Source organism: Hypanus sabinus, chromosome 16 (genome assembly GCF_030144855.1).
Source record: "Hypanus sabinus isolate sHypSab1 chromosome 16, sHypSab1.hap1, whole genome shotgun sequence".
NCBI classification, from domain to species: domain Eukaryota; kingdom Metazoa; phylum Chordata; class Chondrichthyes; order Myliobatiformes; family Dasyatidae; genus Hypanus; species Hypanus sabinus.
The window spans coordinates 24,997,215-25,021,517 of record NC_082721.1 but is presented as its reverse complement, the minus strand read 5'-3'; the positions used below and the strand labels follow the sequence as shown (position 1 = coordinate 25,021,517).

The 24,303-nt window shown below is 46.5% G+C and overlaps 1 long non-coding RNA gene across 1 annotated transcript; it reads left to right on the top strand.

Moving 5' to 3' along the window:
- Window positions 1-60: 60 nt before the first annotated feature.
- Window positions 61-18,439, top strand: LOC132406103 (uncharacterized). Its single transcript, XR_009516059.1, has 3 exons — window positions 61-196; window positions 800-836; window positions 17,679-18,439. It is a non-coding gene; the product is annotated as an uncharacterized LOC132406103 (long non-coding RNA).
- The last annotated feature ends 5,864 nt before the right edge of the window (window positions 18,440-24,303 follow it).

Sequence of the window (24,303 nt, the reverse complement as noted above, 5' to 3'; positions counted from 1 at the left end):
GGCTGGCACGTTCAAAAACGCCAGTCTGTGTGGGTGTCACGTGGACCCAACCAGCACCGGCCAGCTCTTGCTCCATCCCTTCCCTCCGCTATCTCTTCCAGTCCAGATGAAGATTCAACTCTCCGTCTGCCTCCACAGAGGCTGCCTGACCTGCTGAGTTCCTCCAGCATTTTCTGCATTGCAGCATAATTAGCAGGTCTGGTTTGCTCACAAGCAAAAGTCACCTTCACAACTACATCGGTCCACAGTGACTGCTTCCGGCTCTGAGTTCCTTCACAATAATTCCAATTTAAATCTCTCCCCTTGATTTGAGATCTTCCCATGATTATAGTTTGGCATTTCACAAATTACTGTTCAAGTTTATTGTCCTTGTGTGCACCATGTTTGTGAGGCCAAGGTGCAAAATGTGACATATTTTTGTTCTTTATCCTTTTCAGGGTGGATGGGTTTTGTTGAAGACCCTGACCTGGAGTCACACTCAACTTCGGTCCTCTTCCTCTCTCTCCCCCCACTTCCCCCTCCCCATCTCTAACACTCCCCTCCCCCTCTCTTCCCCTCCCCTCCCCCCTCCTCTCCCCATCTCCTCTCCCTCTCTCTCCCTCTCCTCCTCCCTCTTCCTCTCCCTCTCCTCCTCCCTCTTCCTCTCCCTCTCCTCCTCCCTCTTCCTCTCCCCCTCTCTCCCTCTCCCCCTCTCCTCTCTCTCCCTTCTCTCCCCCTCTCTCTCAAAAAAAGCGACACAACACATCAGTGGGTTGGTTTGTTCTATCTGTAAGGGTGACGCCTCTTTTCCCTTTCTTAGGGACAGAGAGCGAGCCTGTGACATGTCGAACTGTCGGGTGAGTGATTAGCTTTTGTCGTACCACAGATCATGGTCTTTACCAGCAGGTGGAGGGTGCTGGGGCTTTTTTACGGAGGTGGGGAGGGGGAGAGGACCTGTGTGGGGAGTAGGGGGTCATTGGGGTTTTTTGCATTTGAACGTCCCTCATTCTTTGGGCATTATTCAGTTTCTGTGAAGAACAAGAATTTCAGGTTGTGCATTTCTCTGATAGTGAATGGAACTATTGAACTGTACGGTCACACACAGCACACATTAATATTAGCACATGGCCTGAGGATAGACGGGTTGATAGGAAGTCCAAGTGCATGATTATGACAGACAGTATGATTATGTTACTGGCACTATCGTGATGAAACAAATATATATATGTGTGAAGCTATAGAAGGTGAAAAGTGACCAGGGCAGAATGGGAGCGTGTCTGTGAGATGGCGAGTTGTGGGGGTGGGGGTGCGGCAGAGCGTTCAGACGCGTGTGCTGGCTGGCAGCGGCGGGTGAAGAAGCTGTTACCCAGCTGGGCGGTTCTGGATTTTAAGTTGCGATACCTTCTACCCAACAGCCAGAGGTCAAAGAGATTGCAGGAAGGGTAAGTGGCGTCTTTATTGATGGAGCCATGCATAATGCTGCTCTTCTTGAAATACTGTGTGTTCTGTTATATGGTGTATATTCTTGTCTCATCCAAGTGCAAGCTGCGTGCTCCTAATCTACAGACAGGAAATGCTGGATAAACTCAGCTAGCCAGGCAGCAAACACCTGTACAAGGAGAAACCAGTAACAAGTCAGGAGATGCTGGAGGAACTCACTAGGTGGGTCAGGCAGCATCTGCGGAGGATAATCGGCATTTCAGGTTGAACCCCGTCATCGATGAAGGATCCTGAAACGTCGACTGTTCGTTTTCCTTCCACGGATGCCGCCTGACCCGCTGAGCTCCTCCAGCATCTGACAGGTTGCTCCGGGTAGCGTTTCTGGTTGAGGGCTCTTCCCAGCAACAGGTTAGTCTATGTGCTGCAATGGGGGAGGTGGAAAATTTCTTATGTTTCAGCACTCATTGTTCTTCGTCAGTGTAAGGTGTCGATAATGTCTACATCATGTTGTGTCTACGCCTCTGCACAAAAACAAACGGGAGGAGAAAGGGGAGTTATTTAATGTTGGGGAATTCATTATCAAGCCGTGCAGGCTAGAACGTGCCCAGGCAGATGGCGAGGTATCATATTGTGTGTTGCTCAAGTGTTTCAACATCCTGCAGAATCTCTGGTGACTCAGAGTACAGGGGATCACTCCTCAAGCTTGTATTGGGACTTGTAAGAGTGCAGGAGGTCACAGAGAGGTCAGGGCAGTCTGCTCAATCTTTCCTGATCTGACCTGTGGCTCCATTTTACCATTTCTCTCCTCTCCGACTTCTACAAAACACATTCTTTTGGATGCCAAGGACCACAAGAACTGGTGATTCTTAGAAGCAAACAACTCTCGGTTGCTTCAAATTGGTCTTTCCATCCAATCCTGTTCATCTGTTTCTCTTCCCAGTCTCGTCGCTTGTCATGTTTTCACTCTCCCTTCTCTCCTTTCCCTCAGCAGCCTAAACAATCGCTTCCTAGCACAGTTCCCGCAGCTTCATCTCAGCCATGAATGTCAAGCTCATCTCTAATCAAATTAGAGAGCAGGCCATTCTAGCTTGGGTATTGAGCAATGAGGAAGGGTTAGTTAGCAATCTTGTCGTGCGAGGCCCCTTGGGTAAGAGTGACCATAATATGGTGGAATTCTTCATTAAGATGGAGCGTGACGTAGTTAATTCAGAAACAAAGGTTCTGAAAAAGAAGGGTAACTTTGAAGGTATGAGACGTGAATTAGCTAAGATAGACTGGCAAATGATACTTAAAGGGTTGACGGTGGATATGCAATGGCAAGCATTTAAAGATCGCATGGATGAACTACAACAAGTGTTCATCCCGGTTTGGCAAAACAATAAACCAGGGAAGGTAGTGCACCCGTGGCTGACAAGGGAAATTAGGGATAGTATCAAGTCCAAAGAAGAAACATACAAATTAGCAAAAAAAAGCGGCACACCTGAGGACTGGGAGAAATTAGAGACCAGCAGAGGAGGACAAAGGGCTTAATTAGGAATGGGAAAAAATATTATGAGAGAAAGCTGGCAGGGAACATAAAAACTGACTGTAAAAAATTTTAAAGATATGTGAAAAGAAGAAGATTGGTCAAGACATATGTAGGTCCCTTACAGTCAGAGACAGGTGAATTGATCATGGGGAACAAGGACATGGCAGACCAATTGAATAACTACTTTGGTTCTGTCTTCACTAAGGAGAACATAAATAATCTTCTGAAAATAGTAAGGGACTGAAGGTCTGGTGAGATGGAGGAACTGAGGGAAATACATGTTAGTAGGGAAGTGGTATTAGGTAAATTGAAGGGATTAAAGGCAGATAAATCCCCAGGGCCAGATGGTCTGCATCCCAGAGTGTTTAAGGAAGTAGCCCAAGAAATAGTGGATGCATTGGTGATAATTTTTCAAAACTCCTTAGATTCTGGATTAGTTCCTGAGGATTGGAGGGTGGCTAATGTAACCCCACTTTTTAAAAAAGGAGGGAGAGAAAAACCGGGGAATTATAGACCGGTTAGCCTGACATCGGTGGTGGGGAAAATGTTGGAGTCGGTTATCAAAGATGTGATAACAGCACATTTGGAAAGAGGTGAAATCATTGGACAAAGTCAGCATGGATTTGTGAAAGGAAAATCATGTCTGATGAATCTTATAGAATTTTTTGAAGATGTAACTAGTAGAGTGGATGGGGAGAGCCAGTGGATGTGGTATATTTAGATTTTCAAAAGGCTTTTGACAAGGTCCCACACAGGAGATTAGTGTGCAAACTTAAAGCACACGGTATTGGGGGTATGGTATTAATGTGGATAGAGAATTGGTTGGCAGACAGGAAGCAAAGAGTGGGAATAAATGGGACCTTTTCAGAATGGCAGGCAGTGACTAGTGGGGTACCGCAAGGCTCAGTGCTGGGACCCCAGTTGTTTACAATATATATTAATGATTTAGATGAGGGAATTAAATGCAGCATCTCCAAGTTTGTGGATGACACGAAGCTGGGCGGCGGTGTTAGTTGTTAGGAGGATGCAGGATGACTTGGATAGGTTAGGTGAGTGGGCAAATTCATGGCAGATGCAATTTAATGTGGATAAATGTGAGGTTATCCACTTTGGTTGCAAGAACAGGAAAACAGATTATTACCTGAATGGTGGCCGATTAGGAAAAGGGGAGATACAACGAGACCTGGGTGTCATTGTACACCAGTCATTGAAGGTGGGCATGCAGGTACAGCAAGCGGTGAAAAAGGCAAATGGTATGTTGGCGTTCATAGCAAAAGGATTTGAGTACAGGAGCAGGGAGGTTCTACTGCAGTTGTACAAGGCCTTGGTGAGACTGCACCTAGAGTATTGTGTGAGTTTTGGTCCCCTAATCTGAGGAAAGACATTCTTGCCATAGAGGGAGTATAAAGAAAGTTCACCAGATTGATTCCTGGGATGGCAGGACTTTCATATGAAGAAAGACTGGATTGACTAGGCTTATACTCACTGGAATTTAGAAGATTGAGGGGGGATCTTATTGAAACATATAAAATTCTAACAGGCTAGATGCAGGAAGATTGTTTCCAATGTTGGGGAAGTCCAGAACGAGGGGTCACAGTTTAAGGATAAAGGGGAAGCATTTTAGGACCGAGATGAGGAAAAACTTCTTCACACAGAGAGTGGTGAATCTGTGGAAATCTCTGCCACAGGAAACAGTTGAGGCCAGTTCATTGGCTATATTTAAGAAGAAGTTAGATATGGCCCTTGTGGCTAAAGGGATCGGGGGTATGGAGAGAAAGCAGGTACAGGGTTCTGAGTTGGATGATCAGCCATGATCATACTGAATGGCGGTGCAGGCTCGAAGGGCCGAAGGGCCTACTCCTGCACCTATTTTTTATGTTTCTATGTTTCTATAAGCTCAACATGGCTTTTTTTTGGCTGTAGAATGACAGATCTGTGTGTCATGTGTTACGAATTCCCATAACTGGATCACTTATCAGCAAAGATAGAGAGGTCCATTGAAGTCTGATGGTACTATTTTTAAAAGTCTTTATTTATAAAGGGGCACAAAAATAAGATTAATACAAACATTCAGATAATATCCTTCGTCAATACTCAATCTAAAAGCGCGGGTCTAATAATAACCATCAATAAAAAATAGCTCGATCGTTTGTCTAGGGGCTAATATATTGTCCGATGGAAATATAAAAGTCACTCATTCCTGCAGGCTTCAGCCTTTGGGGACCGCTGGGTTTTCACTTGTTGGAGAGAGAGAGATTTGTGAGAAAAGAAACTTGCCCAGGTCTTTTATGAAGCAAATCCATTGAATTGGGAAAGTTGGTTCCCTGTTGTTAGTTCAAGAAAATCGTTTCTGTGGTACCCGCCACTAGCCCCCAGGCGAGGGAACCAAACGCAAGTGGCTTCCTTCAAATGGTGTCCCGCTACTAAGGGATCGTTAGCGTTTCTTCTGGTGCGTCTGAAGGGGTTGTTCCCCCAGACCCTCTTTTATACTTCCTCACGGGGTCTCAGATGTCAATCAGGTTGGGATGATGCAATCCCTCTCTCAACCAGCCCACTTTGCCCGAGGGCTTGCACGTAGCACAGTCCCCAATCCACAAACGTTGTCTCCAGGAGACAATGGCCAGGTCTCTCTCATTTCCTGGGTCCTCTGACCAATAATACTCTTGCGATTCTCACAAAGGAGGGGGCTCCCCCTGCCCCTTCGGCCCCTCAGAGGTGTGGTGCATTCATAACACCCCCTTTCTTCAAAGCGTTTTCACCAGCGGTGAAACAAAGTAGTACAGAGTCTTACAGGCTTTTAGAAGCTAACACAATACAAAAGTTTTTTTTCTACAGAGTAATACAGTGATACATTCAATTCAGCATCCAAACGGTTAACGATTACAGTGGCATTTCCTTTAATATTTTAACATCTTGTACCTTACTAAAGTCTTGTAGCATCAGACTTCAACTTAATAACCACCTTTTTTTTCGCAGCAAAACTAAGGAGTTGGGATCTTCGCTTATGTGCATCTACAAAAGTTTATGCGAATACTAATCGTTTCGGTCGTTTTCACTTAACAGGCAGGTTATTATTCACAGGCTGTGGCGAAATCCCGTACAACCTGCTTTGCTGTTTAAAATGGCATCCCCATTAACCATCGTCTCTTTTCCAGTGAGTTCCCACGCGGGGAACTTGAGTAATCTGGTGAGGTAAACTCCCGCCCACCTTTTTCATAGGGGTTATTTTATCAACACCTTGTCCCAAACTTAGACCATTTCCACCCAATTCTTTAATTTTACACAGGTGGCTAGCCCTCTCGTCAGAACCCTTCAGGCTATTGGGTTTTAATTCGAACTCTTTGTTCACGCAGCATTTTGAGTTCGGCCTCTTCACACCACATCCTGGAATAACAATAGCATGGGGGGCCCTGACATCTCCCGGCCTAATCTCTAAGCGATCTGCAGGGTTTAAAATTCCTTCATTCGATTTGGGAACTACGGATTTCCCTTCAATGATAATATATTATAATGATAATTATCATTCCCTTCAATGATAAAAATTATCTCCCCATTTGTGAACTCCGCATTAACTTTCAGCACACCTTCGAGCACAAACACCTGGGAACTCTCACTTCCCACTATTAACAAGGTTAACCCTTTCTTCACTGAACCCAGTCCATCTGACCCACAAGGACGGCCGTCTCTTTCAGCTGAATCAAATACCTCAGACTTTTTTTGAGCTCCGTTACTAGGTTCTGTACCACGTGCATCCCCATCTTGGACACACTCAAACGGAATATTGGCCTCTTCCAGGCTTTCAATGCCCGTACCCTTTTCAAACTCCAAATTCCCCTGATCCTCCCAGTTACTCTCTGGGCAACTCCCTTCCGGAGTAAACTCAACCCCGCGGGCTGAAACAACCTCATCTGCCAACCCAGCAGACTTCTTCAAGGTATGGGCATCCTTTTCATCTAGGACTGCCCTCATTTCATTATCGGGAACTCCTTTAGAATTTTCAACTTCTTCAAACAGTTCTGCCAAACCAGACAGATCATCCATGTCCAACTCTGGACCTCGTAACCGCTCTAGCGGTTCCTCATCTTTACTTTCTGCCTCGAGAACCTTCCTCCTCGCTAAGGGCAGATCTACCTCCTTTCCCTTACTCTCACTTTACTACTCTTCATTTTACCACCTTCTAAACCCTCGTGGTACAGGGTTGGTGAAAACGTCTCGGCTGAATCGAAATGGCCAGATTTGAACTGCTCCCTTTCTCAGCTGCCTCTCTCGACGTGCTGCGAGTGATCGCGCATGCGGGATAGATCTGGGACTATAGGGGCAGAGCCTCAACACTCACCGGCCGGCCGGTCCTCGTCATGGCTGCCCAAACCTTACCACCTGCTAAATCATTACCGAGAAGGACGCCCACATCAGTCCTCAGGAATTCTGATCGCACCCCTATTTCAACGGGTCCAGACACCAGCTCACAATTCATAATGACCTTATATAAAGGCACCATTTCTATCCTTTTACTGATTCCCACTACCGCTACCATGCCCGTTTTCCGACCAAATTCTAGTACCTTACTGCTGATCAACGACAGCTCAGCCCCCGTGTCTCTCCAGATCCGTACGGGAATTGGTGGTTCCCCCTTCCTCAAAGACACGGTTCCGTGTGTCAGACAAGTCTCAGACCCATCTCGTACTCTGTCTACCCGGGGCTCTCTCGTCGATTTACTGATTACCACGGCACACCCGATAGGGACTGCGGCTTTCCCTTTTCCTGTCTCTTTCCTCGGAGAAAAGCATCGAGATGCAATATGCCCTCCCTTTCCACAATTAAAACAGGTCAAGTCTGTAAACCTCTGGCCGTCTTGCCTTTCCCCCTCAACCTTACCGCTAGCTCCCGGTGGGACCTCTGCCTCACTCGTCAGACTTTCTCAATCGTTCCCGCGGTCTCTCTGGGAACTTTTATTCGAGGAAAACTTTGTCTTGTGGGTTAGGGCATATTCATCCACGAACCTATCAAATTCTGAAATGGACTTATTCGGCTTCTCATTCAAATAAATCCGGATGTCCTCCGAAACACAACCTTTAAATTCCTCAATCAAAAGTAACTCCCTGAGACGCCCATAATCCTCGTCCACTTTTTCCGCGGTGCACCAATGGTCCAAGAGCACACCCTTCTCATAGGCAAACTCGGTATACATCTGATCCCACCCTTTTCGTAAATTTCTGAACTTTTGTCTATATGCTTCAGCTACTAGCTCATAACCCCGGAGAATGGCCGCCTTTACTTTGTCATAACTCTCCTCCTCCATGGATAATGCCATATATGCCCGCTGTGCCTTCCCTTTTAACACACTTTGTAACAACACCACCCACTGATCTCTGGGCCACTCCTGATTCACTGCCACCTTTTCAAAAAGCAAGAAATAACTATCAACATCCGTCTCCTCGAATAGGGGTTACCTCAACGCCCGACTAACATCAAACCGCTCCTCTCGGTCTGACCCCTGACCGCGTTGCTCTTGCTTTAACTTCTCCACCTCCAAGTCATGTTTCCTCTGTTTCTCTTTGTCCTCTGCCTCCAGCTGTTTTACCCTCATTTCATGCTCTCTCTCTCTCTCTCTCTCTTTCTCTCGGCTGCTTCCAGCTGCTTTAACTTGATTTCCTGTTCCAGCCTTAACTTCTCCAACTCTAACTGAGCCGTCTCACTAGCTGGTACCTTTTCAGGGATATTTTCCAAAACCTCAGCTGCAAACACATTCTTCCCAATATAATACTGAGTTATGGCCCTTCGCACCTCCCGCTTTTTCATTGACAACCTCACCTCTGCGAGGTTTAGCCCTTTTGCCAGATTTATCAAGTCCGATTTGGTGGCTGCCTCTAGCGCCTCCAGAGTCGGGTTTTCTATAAATTCACCCACGTCCATCTTTGCTGGTTTCCCGTCTGGCTACCCGCGTAACCAGATCCAAGTTTGGACTTACAAGCCCGATTCACTGGCCTCCCAATTTGGTGTCAAATCTCAAGACGAGAACCCCAACTTTGTTACGAATTCCTGTAACTGGATCACTTACCAGCAAAGATAGAGAGGTCTGTTGAAGTCTGATGGTACTATTTTTAAAAGTCTTTATTTATAAAGGGGCACAAAAATAAGATTAATACAAACATTCAGATAATATCCTTCGTCAATACTCAATCTAAAAGCGTGGGTCTAATAATAACCATCAATAAGAAATAGCTCGATCGTTTGTCTAGGGGCTAATATATTGTCCGATGGAAATATAAAAGTCACTCAGTTCCTGCAGGCTTCAGCCTTTGGGGACCGCTGGGTTTTCACTTGTTGCAGAGAGAGAGATTTGTGAGAAAAGAAACTTGCCCGGGTCTTTTATGAAGCAAATCAGTTGAATCAGGAAAGTTGGTTCCCCTTTGTTAGTTCAAGAAAATCGTTTCTGTGGTACCCGCCACCAGCCCCCCGGCGAGGGAACCGAACGCACGTGGCTTCCTTCAAATGGCTTCCCGCTACTACGGGATCATTAGCGTTTCTTCTGGTGCGTCTGAAGGGGTTGTTCCCCCAGACCCTCTTTTATACTTCCTCACGGGGTCTCAGACGTCAATCAGGTTGGGGTGATGCAATCCCTCTCTCAACCAGCCCACTTTGCCCGAGGGCTTGCACGTAGCATAGTCCCCAATCCACAAACGTTGTCTCCAGGAGACAATGGCCAGGTCTCTCTCATTTCCTGGGTCCTCTGAGCCAACCCAATAATGCTCTTGCGATTCTCACAAAGGAGGGGGCTCCCCGCCCCTTCGGCCCCTCAGAGCTGTGGTGCATTCATAACACATGGAACTGGGGTCCATGCAAAGTAGAAGAAAATTTTGGGGAATGGATGAAAAGGACACATTCACATTCAGACTCATTTATATATCCAAACCAACTGTGAGACGTGTCATTTGCATTAACAGCCAACATAAATCAATCCTAAGGGTAGCGTCACCACACCTTCTGGTGCCCACATCGCGTGCCCACAACACTCAATGAAAACAAGCCAGTTTCCACCCACCGCCCATTCTCACACGCGCGCAGAGATCGTCAGGCCTCCAGCCTCCGATGGACTTGCTGACTCACAGATATCGGGCCTCCACTTTCCCCAGTGCAATCACAGGTTGGCCTTCCGCATCTGGCCTTGGTTCCAGACTTTTTATTTATTGAGGTACAACACAAAATAGGCCCTTCCAGCCCCGCCATACGACATCCCCTGACTTAACCCTGGCCTAATCGTGGGACAATTTACAATGGCCGATTAACCCACTAACTGGTACGTCTTTGGACTGTGGGAGGAAACCAGAGTGCGTGGAGGAAACCCACACAGTCACGGGGAGAACATACAAACTCCTTAGAGACAGTGGCGGGAATTGGACCCAGGTCGCTGGTACTGTTAAGCGTAGTGCTAACTATCGTGCCTACCATGACCTCTGATTGACCTTCAGGCTTCAATCTTTGGTATCGATCACAGGACTGTTCAATGACAGTGTAGTGTATTTAATATATCTACAATATTTGAGTAATCTTATGTACTGTATTGTTTAATTATTTTAATAATTTATTATGGGTTATAGGTATAAATACATGAATTGCATATGTCATCACGCTGCTGGTGATATGTCCAGGCCTTGCTTGAGGTAAACTAAAAGTTAGACCCATGTGTCAGACTTCCATGAGTTTAATGTTTTAAAGTTACGAAACATAACACTGGCAACAAGGTATTTTTAAAACGAACCCAAGATGGCTACTGACTTGTTGAGGTGCAGCAAAACGTTAAACAAATCCCCGCACAGGGTTCTTCGCTCTGTGGAAATGGAACTAAGACCGTCATCCTCGACCTCGAGGGGTGGCCACGACCACAACGAGTCTCTTGTGTAATTATTATCGCTCTGTGGCACATTATTATTGTGTATATTATCGTTCTGTACTTTATTACTAGTGAAGCCTGCACACTACTAAGTGTGTTTTTAAATGTTGCTGCTGTAATGAAAGAATTTCCCACTCGGGATCAATAAGGTATTTATTATTATTATTCCTGAGTTTCCACTGCGAACTTGTGTGGCTGACGGTAGTGAAAACTGAGAAGGAGCTACTGACATGACGAAGGAAGCCCTGAACACTACAGAAATGGGGGACCTTCCTAAACGCCAGCAGCATAACGGGCTGTAAAATCGCCATAACATTATGCCATCTTGTATTACCTACCCATTGCTGTTCTGGGAAAAGGGTGCTGGCTGTCCACCCTGTTTATCATCTTATACACCTCTGTCAAACCACCTCTCATCCTCCTCTCCAAAGAGAAGAGCCCTAGCTTGCTCAACCTTTCCTCATAACACATGCTCTTTAATCCAGGCAGCGTCCTGGTAAACCTCCTCTGCACCCTCTCTTAAAGTTTCCACATTCTTTCTCTAATGAGGCGACCAGAACTGAACACAATACGTACTCCCAAGTGTGGAAGTGATGGTTAATTTCTACATCATAGACTTCCTGCAGTAAACTTCAAGCGCCTTCTGGAAAATCTAATCGGAGTACGTCCGTTAGTTACCTTTAATCTATAACTCAACTTCAATTGGCCAAACATGACAACATACTTGAACTGGAAGTTTATCGGTGTGAGAGATTGTTCACAAATGCATGTTCTAGTCCTGTTGCAGACGGTCCAGCAGGTGGCAGCCTTTCATCAGAGTTTGCACAGCAGGAACGTAGTGCCAGGTCCAGGGTGTTAACGTTGTGCTACAATTGACTTCTCAGTTTATTAAAAAGACAGGGTTGTTTTATAAAAGGGACGATTTTGCTGTGTAAGTAAGTCCATCTCAGTGGTATTATTGTATTTAAAACAATTCTGGTTTAAGGAACATTCTCCATGTATTAAAGGGATGTGCATGGAAGTCTGCTCCCCTCTAGATATAACGTTATATCAAAATCACAGAGTAGCCACACAGTGAAAAAGTGGGTGGTCTATCAGGACTGAGACTAGTTCACCCAAAGGTTAGTGACTCTTTGGAATTTTCTACAAAATAAAGCTTCAGAGGCTCAGCTTCTTAACCACATTCACATGCCCTACACTGCCATGGCTGCTACCAGTGGGAGGGCTTTAATCCCACCTAACTCCCACTCTGCTCTGACTCATTTGTCCTTGTTCTGTTTCACTCTCTGTCTGTGTCTCGTCCGATCTTTCTTTTTTCTGTAGCAACACACACGAAATGCTGGAGGAACTCAGCACGTCAGGCAGAATGACTCCCCCACTGTAGGAAACATCCTCTCCACCTCCGCACTATAAGACCATAGATATAGGACCAGAATTAGGCCATTTAGTCCATCGATTCTGCTCCAACATTTCAGCATGACTGATCCAATTTTGTCCCCCGGCCCCAATCTCCTGCCTTCTCCCCGTATCCCTTCATGCCCTGATGAATCAAGAAATCCATCAACTTCTGCCTAAAGATACATGAAGACTTGCCCTCCACAGCTGCTGATGCAAAGAATTCCACAGATTTACCACCCTTTGGCTAAAGAAATTCCTCCTCATCTCCGTTCTAAAAGGCCACCCATCTGTTCTGAGCAACACACACACAACACTGGGGGAACTCAGCAGGCCAGGCTCTATTCTGATGCTGTATCTAGGAAGGAAGCCCTCCATTAGTCAGGTTTGACCACGGCTGTTGCATCCCAGCTGACTACGTGAATTGCAGGGCAGTACGATAGACCGAGCAAGCTGTTGCCTAAGCAGCAGGCTCCCTCTCTCCATTTAGCTGGTGAATCCAAAGGAACGGCAGAGACCGACACGGTTTGGCACCAGTGGTGCCGCAGGAGTTGCCAGTCAGCGCTGAGCTCAATGTAGGGCTGCCTCAGGAACTCCAGCTCCGGACTCCCGATGAGTGGGTATATAGCCACCAGTCACCTGCCAGCGAGTTTCCCTTCGCCCAGAAAAGCTGCCAAACACATGTGCCCAAAAGCGACAGGTCTTAAGTCTCCATAACCCGCTTTTGTCCCTTCTCCAGTCAGCAGAAACAGTTCTGTCAGGCCGAGTAGTTAAGCCATACATGAAGGCCAGGAGCTGGACTTGGTTGTCAGAGGCTATTTGAGATAAATGCCATTGGAAGCATTCAATAAGTAGAGGGAGCTTATCCCCAATACCACCCCCTCCCCACAGCCTACACTCTACATAGGCCTTTCAATATTCAATAGATTTCAATGAGATCCTCAGTATCATGCCAGAGTCATCAAGTGCTCCTCATTCCTTAACCCTTTCATTCCTGGGATCATTCTGACCACCTTGCTCTGGACCCTCTCCAATACCAGCACATCCTTTCTTTAGATAAGGGGCCTGAAACTGCTCACAACACTCCACATGTGGTCTGGCCAACCCCTCATAAAGCCTCAGCATTACATCTTTCTTTTTGTATTCGAGTCCTCTTGAAATGAATGCCAACATTGCATTTGCCTTCCTCACCACCTGCAGGTTAATCTTTAGGGAATCCTGCACACAGACTCCAAAGTACCTTTGCACCTCGGATTTCTAAATTTGCTCACCTTTTAGAAAAGTCTACGCCTTTACTTCTTCAGCCAAAATGCCTGATCATATTCTCCCTACACCAGATTCCAAATGTGCCTCTCTGCCCATTCTCCTAGTCTGTTTAAATCCTTCTGCAGACTCCCAGCTTCCTAAACACTACCTGCCCCTCCACCTATCTTTGTACCGTCCGCAAACTTGGCCACAAAGCTGTCAATTCCACCAACCATATAATACCATGACGAGAAGGTTCAAGTTCAAAGGAGATAATCAGGGAAAACTTTTTACACAGAGAATGGCTGCCTAAATTGTGTGTCTGCGATGCTGGTAGAAGCAAGTAGGCTGGTAGAAGTGTTTAAGAAGCTCTAAGATAGGCACATGGCTGCAGAGAGGATGGAAGGATACGGACGATGTATATTCAGAAGGAATTAGTCAAGTCAAGTTTATTGCAATTTATTTACATACATGTATATAATGTATATAGAAATGAGACAACACTTCTCCAAACCAGGGTGTAAACAGTAGCACACATAACACACGATAACTTATGAAGGTAAGGAAAAAAATCTACAGATGAATCATGGATTAATAACAAGCTGAAGTGCATTGATATTAAATATTGTAAGATATGAAACAGATTAACCAGTGGCACTTCGAATACAATATGACAGGGAGTTCAGAAGCCTAATGGCCTGAGGGAAGAAACTGTTTCCTATCCAGAACGTTCTTGTTTTTATGCATCTGAGTCTCCTGCCTGATGGTAGAAAGTCGAAGAGGATGCTGGGTGGACGGGTGGGATCCTTGATAATACCAAGGGCCCTGTGTGCCCAGCGCTCCTGATAAATGTCTCCAATGGATGGCAGGGAGACCCCGATGATCTTCTCAGCTGTTCTCATAGTCCTTTGTAGTTTGGCACATTTACTAGTTTATTGAATTCATCACAATTTGTGGACCAAAGGGCCTGTCCCTGTGCTGTATATTCTATCTTCTATTAGTGTTCTGCTATAAAAGTCTCCTGCTTGAATACTATCACCTGTTATAAAGTTAAATCAAGCAATATGGACACAAACAGGGCTCCACGTCCAGAGGAGCTCAATGCCTTCTGTGCTCGCTCTGACTATCAAAAACATGTAGGGACCATCATGAACACCCCACAGCCCCTGACTATCCTGTGATTTCAGTCTCTGAGGCCGACGTGCGAGCAGCCTTCAGGAGGGTGAACCCATGAGAAACATCAGGCGCAGACAGGGTACCTGCAAAATACTAAAGACCTGTACTGATTGTTAGGGCGTATTCTGGAGTTACAGAATATAGTAAGTATTAATTTCAACAGCCACCAGCTTTCAGATCTGAATGTGGATTGCTAACTGAATTTAAAATGCAGCTCAGAACAATGGTGTTCTTGGAGCTGCAGACTGGTGCCAATTACAAACCAGGAAACACCTGAGATGTCTGCATATGCATGAATGCAGTTTAGAGACAGTGGTGAATAACATTCAGTCTAGGATGTCTGGAGTGTTTGTGTGAAGATCTGGGTGTTTGAAAGTTATATGTAGCTCAAAGGAAGCATTGTCAACCCAAAGTATTGAAGTGAATGATGTCATTGTAATGACTGAAACTGCATTGAGCTCCTCGTTGTTGTCGTTAGGTCGCATCTGGAATTTCCAGTTGGCAGATGATTTCCCTCCAGGCTGCTCTGTCCCAACACTTGTCCATAACATCCCTAGTCTTGTCCAGTTTGGTCCAATCCTTGATGTTATCCAGCCACGTTGTTCTTTGCCCTCCTCTTCCTTTCTTTCCCTCCACCTTTCCGTATAGCAAGTCCAACAAGATGTTATCTCTCCACGTAACGTGTTCACAATAAGCAACTTTTAACTTCATGATCTTCTCCAGCAACGTCCGTGGTCTATCGACTTCAGGCAAAACCCTCTCTCCTGAAACTTTCTCTACCCAGCTGATCTTCAACATTCGTCGATAACACCACATTTCAAAAGCATTAATTCGTTTCATGTCATCCTTCTTCAGGGTCCATGTTTCTGATCCATACCTCAGTATTGACCGTACGTAGCACTCGAGGAAGCGGGTTCTACTTTGGATGTCTACCTTCTGATTGCATAGTAGATCTTTTAGCTTCATGAACTGGGTCTTAGCCATACCTATTCTCCTTCCGATCTCAACTTCACACCACCCGTCATCTGTCAGACAACTGCCAAGAAATTCAAACTTTCATGTCTGTTCAATGTCTTGTCCATTCACTTGTAACAATACCATCATGAATGAGTCTTTAGTGTTTGTTTTGCTTACCACCATTGATCTTACCATTGAACTTAATGGTTTAAAAATGTGAGGTACTTAGAGTTTATGAGCCTCTTCTTCCAAGAGTGTCTCCAGAATGATGCCTGCTCGTTTTGCTGAGTAAAGACTTCTCTATCCTCCAGCTTCAGTATCTCTCTGGTGACTTTGTTCACAGTCACAACGCTGATCAACTGGTTGGAGTGTTCACTGAGAGCTTTAAGTTCTTGTTTCGGCTGTCTGAGGAACCCACCTGTTTCAAGCAGGCCTCAAATATACCAGTGCCTAAGAAAAATGTGGTAACTTGCCTCAATGACTATCGTCCAGTAGCATTTGCATTCACAGTGCTTTGAGAGGTTGGTGGTAAAACATTTCAACTCCTGCCTGAGAAACAAATTGGATCTGCTCCAATTTCCCTACTGGAGCATCAGGTCCACAGCAGATGCCATCTCATTGGCTCCTCACTCAACCCTTGAACATCTGGACAGCAAAGATACATACACTACAATGCTTTTTATCAACTACAGCTCAGCATTCAAGACCATCATCCCCTCACTAATCAGTAAGTTTTAAGACCTTGGCCTCAATACCTACTTATGCAAATGAATCCTTGATTTCCTTTCTTGCAGACCCTAGTCAGTTCAAATTGGCAACTAAATCTCCTCCAAATCTCCATCAGCACATGACAAGACTGTGTGCTTAGCCCTCTGTACAACTCGACTGTGTGGCTAAGCACAGCTCCAATGCCATATTCAAGTTTGCTGATGACACCACTGTCGTTGGCCAAATCCAAGGTGGTGATGAATCAGCATATAGGAGTTAGATTGAAAGTCTAGCAGAGTGGTGCCATAGTAACAACCTCTCGCTCAATGTCAGCAAGCCCAAGGCGCTGATTATCCACTTCAGGAGAAGAAAGCCAGAGGTCCAGAAGGATCGGGGTGGACAGGGTCAGTAATTTAAAACTCCTCAGTGTTATTATTTCAGAGGATCTGTCCTGGGCCCCCACTAAGTGTAATTACGAAGAAAGCACTGTATTCCTCTACTTCCCTAGGAGTTTGCAAAGTTTCAGCATGACATCTACAACTTCTATTGATGCGTAGTGGAGAGTATATTGACCCACTGCTTCCCAGTCTGGTGTGGAAACACCAGTGCCCTTGACTGGAAGATCCTACAAAAAGTAGTGAATATGGCCCAGTCGATCATTAGTAAAGGCCTCCCCACCATTAAGCACATCTACACGAAACACTGTCGCAGGAAAGCAACATCCATCATCAGGAAAGTCCGCAATGCAGGCCGTGCTCTCTTCTCACTGCTGCCATCAGGAAGAAGGTACAGGAGTGTCAGGACTCATTGTTGCAGAGAGAGCAATTTCTCAAGACAATGGTGAAAGAAGGCTGTTTTCAGAGTCTAGATCTACTACAAAGACTCTCAACCTGAAACATTGACCGTTTATTCCCCTCAGTAGGTGCTGCCTGACTTGCTGAGTTCCTCCAGAATTTTGTGCCTGTTGTTCATTATTTCCAGCATCTGCAGAATCCCTTACATTGACTATGTAGAGGTGTTTTTGGCCACTGAGACACACTCCCTCTGTAAATATGAAGTCTACACCCAAAAGTTTAAAACTACTTAATCACCTGTCATTATCTTTCCAGGTTCTGGAAGTTATTACCACTTTGTAAATTTGAAGTCCACACCCTAAAGTTTAAAACTGTATTTAATTATCTGTCATTATCTTTCCAGGTTCAGGAACAGTTATAACCCCTCGAGGGATAACTTCACTTTCCCCATCATTGAAATGTTCCCACAACCTCTGGGCTCACTTTCAAGGACTCTCCGTTTCATGATCATGATATTTATTTATTTATTTATTGTTATTAATTATTTTCTTTTGTATTTGCACAGTATGTTGTCTTTTGCACCCCAGTTGGTGCGGTCATTCATCGATTCTATTGACCTGGAGTTATACTCAGGCTTTGGTCCTTTGTGGTGGTGGGACCCACTCCCAGGGGTTCACGGCCAGCTGCTTCTTGATATCCCAAGGACGCGACCTAGAAGACGAGTGCGTCTTTGGGGTTCCAAGGTTTCGCGGGCTTGTGGACGGGCTGATTCTAAGCTGGCGCCGCCTTCTGAAGTGTCACGGAAGAGAAGAGAACATCGGGAACGGCAGATCAGCTGTCGGAAACTCGCTGAGTTGTGCTTTCTCTCTCCCCCTCTCCTTGGGGGGGGGGGGGTTGAATCATTGCCGACTCTCGGGTCACAGAACTCGGGGAAAAATGAGCAACACAACAGACTTTTAACACCGTAAATCAGCGAGTTGTTTTGTTATGTCTCCCCTCTCGCTGTGAAACCTGGACACCCCTTTTGTCTGTTGTTAGGGAGAGAGAGAGTCTGCGGTGTGCCGAATTGTTGGGTGAACGATTGGCTTTTGTTGTACTGCAGATCATGGCCTTTATTGGGGGCTTTGCTATTGCTTGGTGGGTGGAGGGTGCTGACGCCTTTTTGCGTAAGTGGGGGTGGGGGAGATTCATTTCTTTGCTGCTGCTTGTGTGTGGGAGTGTGGAGTAGAGAGTGCTTTGGGGTTCTAACATTTTAACTGTCTCTGATTCTTTGGGGCACTCTTCTGGATGTCTGTGAAGAACAAGAACTTGTAGGATGTGTGTTGTGTACATTCCCCTGATATTAAACAGAACTATCAAACTATTATGGTTATTATTCTATTTTGGGTTTATTGAGTATACCCACAAGAAAATGAATCTTCGGGTTGTATATGGTGACATTTATGTACTTTGATAATAAATTTACTTTGAACTTTGGAAAAGTACACACATGTTCCTTTGACATTCTGACAGTGAGTGAGGTCACTGTCAGTCAGGGATGACCATGGATGTTGTATCCTAGCTATCTAGATAGACATTACGAAATGGAGTTGTCATATTCTCTGTGGATTGTCACCTTGTCGTGGTGGAGAAGCTCGTGTCTCCTGAGATCCCGAGAGTGATGCTGTCTGGAGCTATGCTCCTGGTAGGGTCACCCATGGTGGTAAGGTTGAGGGTGAGGTCCCTGACAAAGAACAATCCAACCAAGACCTCAACGGTGGAACAGGCGGACAAAGTTACTCCGAACTCAACGGCTGTGAAGGCGGATTAAGGCTGCAACAAATCCATCAGCTCCAGTCGTCATGGTTTCCATGCCACTGGAATCAGTTGGTTGATCTGTGAAGTATCATGTGCTTCTTGGAGTGCAACAACAAGTACATGTTAAACAAATACACGCACAGGCGTCTTCACTCTGTGATAGATCAACGGAACGAAGACCATCATCCTCGACCTCGAGGGATAGCCACGACGATGACGATATGGAGAGCAAACTGTTGCCTGTGTAGCGGGCTCCCCCTCTCCATGCATCTGGTGAACCCAAAGCAACGGCAGAGACCGATACAGTTTGGTACCAGCAGCATTGCAGGAGTTGCCAGTCAGCATTGAACTCGATATTGAACTGTCTTAGGGACTCCAGCTCCAGATATTCCCTCGGGGTTTACTCCTGAAGCCTTCCCCATAAGTGTGTAGAGCCACAAGGCAGTGGAGGTTTGGGATCAGAGTTTTCCTTCTCCTAGATGAGCTATCAACCATCTGATGAGCCCCATCTGCCCAAAGCGACTGGCTTTAGGGTGCTGGTAACTCGCGTCTTTGCCTCTTCTCCTGTCTTTAGAAATGGTTCCAACAGCAATAGTAGCCAAGCCACACGTGAATGCCAGGAACTGGACCTGGTTGTCAGAGGCTCCTTGAGTCACACGCCATTGGGAGCATTTAATAGGTAGTGGGAGCTGAGCTCATCTCCATTACCACCCCCAGCTATAACAACCTTAAGGAACCATCCTGACAGTACAGCCCACACTAATGTGTCTTTCAGTAGCCCATCACACTCCACCAATACAAGTGTGAGTGCCCACCAAGGAATATACATCCCTCCTTTCATGCCAAACAGTGATCAATTCCCCCCACTGCCTGTAAGAAGTTCGTATATTCTGCTCACATTTCTTCCTGGTGCTCCGGTTTCCTCCCACATTCCAAAGATTTCCTTCGTTAGGACCTCCAGCAAGTCCTCAGACTGTATTGGCCATTGACGTCAAAGACACGTTCCACTGTATATTCGATATACACGTGACAAATAAAGCTAGTCTTTTAACTGGTGACCCTGTGACATTGAAGTACCCAGAACCATTTGTTTGCTGCTCCCTTACACATACCTGTACGTGGTGACCATGTCACATGGAACTATGCAGCACCATCTGTTAGCTGGTCCCTTACAAATACACACAAAACCACAGCCCCAACGGGTCTAACTCTGAGTTGCTCTATTTAAAAGTAATTGATCAATTAACGGGCAACAAATGTATCCCAGACGAATCCCCAAATATTGTGACCTTGAGTCAGCCACAGGGAAACAAGAGCTGTAGATGTGAAAGGACTTTATTCAACAAGACCAAAGAGCATTCTGGAATCTCTCTCGGAAAATCTCTGGAGATTTGAATCACTTTGAGGTTTTATGCTCTTTAAGGCAGAAAGATAACAGGTGATTAAATACAGTTTCAAACTTTTGGGTGTAGACTTCATATTTACAAAGGGAGCATGTCTCAACGGACAAAACCACCTCTGCAGATTCTGAACAACAAACAAAATTCTGGAGGAACTCAGCAAATCTGGCAGCATCTATTGAGGAGAATAAACAGTCAATGTTTCGGGCCAGGACCATTCAGCAGGAAGCTTTGTTGTGGATCTAGATTCTCATAACTGTCTTCGTTTACCAGTGTCTTGAGAGATGGTTCTCTCTGCAAACAATAGTGTTTATTTATGCAGATGTCCTTGTGCTACATTGAAGACTGGTTCTGGTTTGTATGTAGACCTGAAGGATGCCCCGTGCCCAGCAGTTCCTAACATTGCCTCTAACATTGAAGGGATCCCTCTGCACTAGCCCTCCCACAGTGCACTGTCATCCCTGACTCAGCTGATGGCACACTCATCCCTGAGTCAGATGACAGGAATTCAAATCCGGCTTCTGACACTGAGCTTGAGGTTGACACATCCACTGCTGAATGAAAAGGGACTAGACTGAGGGAGTGCAGTATAAAGAGTATTGTTAGAAGGCAGTGTTAAGGCATTACCAGAATGTAGGAGAACAGCTGTGGGAGAGAACCATACTGACAGATGGGGTGGGACTGAAGGGGGACCACACTTTTGGAATGTAAACACAAAGTACGCTGCAGATGCTGTGGTCAAGTCAACACGTACAAAAGCTGGATGAACTCAGCAGGTCGGGCAGCATCCGTTGAAATGAGCAGTCAACGTTTCAGGCCAAGACCCTTCGTCAGGGCTGAAGAGGGAGGGGATGGGGCCCTATAAATAAGGTGGAGGGAGGGTGAAATACAAATTAGAGGAAAGATCAAGGGGTGGGGGAGGGGAATCAGGGTGGGGGTAGGCTGAGGAGGTGAAGAAGGAATGAAAGGGGAAAGCACTATGGGTAGTATATGAGGTGTTGCTCCTGGTAATATTTCTGGTAATATGAGGTATTTGAAACGATATATGGAGATCTCCCGGTTGCCACCCACTTCAACTCTCCTTCACATTCCCATTCGGATATGTCCATACATGGCCTCCTCTACTGCCATGATGAGGCCAAACTTCGGTTGGAGGAATAACGTCTCATATACTGTCTGGGTAGTCTCCAGCCCCTTGGCATGAACATCAAATTCTCCAACTTCTGGTAATTCCCTCCCTCTCCCTTCCCCCATCCCACTTTCACTCTGCCTCCTCTTCCAGCTGCCTATCACCTCTCTCATGATTCTGCTTTCTCCTGCTACCCATAGTTTTTTCCCCTTACATTCATTCCTTCTTCGCTTTTCCTGTCTATCCCCTCCCTGCTTCCCCTCTCCCACCCTTTGATCTTTCCACTGATTGGTTTTTCACCTGGCACCTTCCACCCTCCCCCCACCTTCTTTATAGGGCCCCTGCCCCCTCCTTCTTCAGCCCTGAAGGGTCTTGGCCCGAAACGTTGACTGCTCATTTCCACGGATGCTGCCCTACCTGCTGAGTTCCTCCAGCGTGTTTGTACTTTTGGAATGTTACGTACCCCGTAACTGGGTCACTTACCAGCAAAGATAGAGAGGTCCATTGAAGTCTGATGGTACTATTTTTAACAGTATTTATTGATAAAAATACACAAAAATAATATCAATGCAATCATACAGATAATATACGTTATCAATACTAAATCTAAAAGCGCGGGTATAATGATAATCAATAAGAAATAGCTCTATCGTTGTCTAGGGGATAATGTATTGTCCGATGGAAATATAAAAGTCACTGTTAGTTTGTTCAAGCTGCAGCTTTTTGGTTGGAGAGAAAGATGGAGGTTTAACGCCCATTCCTTTTATGAAGTCACTCCTTCGAGAGTCGTTGGGAGTTGATTTCCCCTTTGTGGTTAGTTAAAGCCGTGCTTCCGTGGTAAAGACTCACCGATTCCGGGGCAAATGGAACCGGACGCACGTGGCCTTCCCAACGGCTTTCGCTATTACGGGATTGCTAGCGTTTCTTCTGGTGCGTCTGAGGGGCTGTTCCCACAGACCCTCTTTTATCCTGACTCACAGGGTCTCAGATGTCAATCAGGTTGGTATGATACAATCCCTCCACCAACCCCCCCCCCCCCCGGTTCATTGCCTGGGGGCTTCGATGCATCGTACAGGATTCAATACACAATTCCGTCTCCAGGAGACAATAGCCGTTATCAATGGTTCCGCCTTTCGGAGGCCAGGACACATTCCAAACTCTTTGTGGATTCTGCATGTCTTTCTCTCATTTCCTGGGTCTCCTGACTCGAATCAATAGCGATCCTGTGATTCTCAAAGAGGAAGGGGCCACGGGCGTAACAGGACCGACTGTACTAAATGAGCACCATTCTGTCAGGGGGCAACACTGAGAGCTGGGCCACGCAGAGGGAGTGTTGCACTGCTGGGGGAAGCACAGTGCCAACGAGTACAGCAATATCTGAAAGGCAGTGTTAAGGGAGCAGCGTTGAAGCAATCCGTTCTACTTCCCATTCCCATTCCAAAGAGTCAGTCCACGGCCCTCCTCCACTGCCACAGTGACCCCAAACTCAGTTTGGAGGAGCAACACCTCATATTCCGTCTGGGTCGCCTCCAGCCCGATGGCGTGGATATCAATTTCTCTAACTTCTGGTAATTCTCTCCCCTCTCCTTCTCTCTGTCCCTATTCCCCATTCTGGTTATCTCTTGTCCCTTCTCTTCTCCTCACCCGCTCATCATCTCCCTCTGGTTCCCTTCCTGACTCCCTTTCCTCCATGGTCCACTCTCCTCTCCTCTCCTAACCCTTTACCTCCTCCACCCATCGCCTCCCAGTTCTTTTACCCCATTACCCTCCCCCACCCACCTTCCTTCCCCCTCACATAGTCTCACCTATCACCTGCCAGCTCATATGCCCTCCCCTTCCCAGAACCTTCTTATTAGGGTTTCTACGCCATTTCCGTTCCAATCCTGACGAAGGGTCCCGGCCCGAAACATCAACTGTCCATTCCCCTCCATGGATGCCGCCTGACCTGCTGAGTTCCTCCATCGTTTTGTGTGTGTTCTCTGGATTTCTAGCAGCTGCAGACTCTCTTGTGAATATTGAAGCAATGCTGCTCTGATGGAGGGGACACTAACAAGTCGTACAAAGGGACCACAACACCTTTGGGAGAGTACAAATGAAATGCTAAATGGCAGGGGTGCTGTGCTGTAGTGGGGATTCCTTCCAGAGAAGATACTAAATTACAATAGGTTAATCATCCCACATCAGTATCACAGAAGAGTTGTGACTCTCGGTGTCCTTATCAACATTTACTTCTCAATCTACATCTTTAAGGGAACAGATTGCATTGTCACTACTTCAATGCTGTGAGATCTCATTGCTGTTTTTGTCACTTTGGTGTGCCCAACCCTGTCCACCCAATAGACACCAGCTGGGAGGGTCACTGGGCACACAGGGCCCCGGGGCAGGGAAGTCACTGGGCACACTGGGGCCCAGAGTAGGGAAGACACTGGGCACACTGGGGCCCAGAGTAGGGAAGACACTGGACACACTGGGCCCCGGGGCAGGGAAGTTACTGGGCACACAGGGCCACAGGGCAGGGAAGTCACTGGGCACACAGGGCCCCAGAGTAGGGAAGTCACTGGACACACAGGGCCCCAGGGTATGGAAGTCACTGGGCACACAGAGTAGGGAAGTCACTGGGCACACAGGGCCCCAGAGTAGGGAAGTCACTGGGCACACAGGGCCCCAGGGCAGGGAAGTCACTGGGCACACAGAGGCCCAGAGTAGGGAAGTCACTGGGCACACAGGGCCCCAGGGCAGGGAAGTCACTGGGCACACAGAGGCCCAGAGAAGGAAAGTCACTGGACACACTGGGCCCAGGGCAGGGAAGTCACTGGGCACACAGAGGCCCAGAGTAGGGAAGTCACTGGGCACACAGGGCCCCA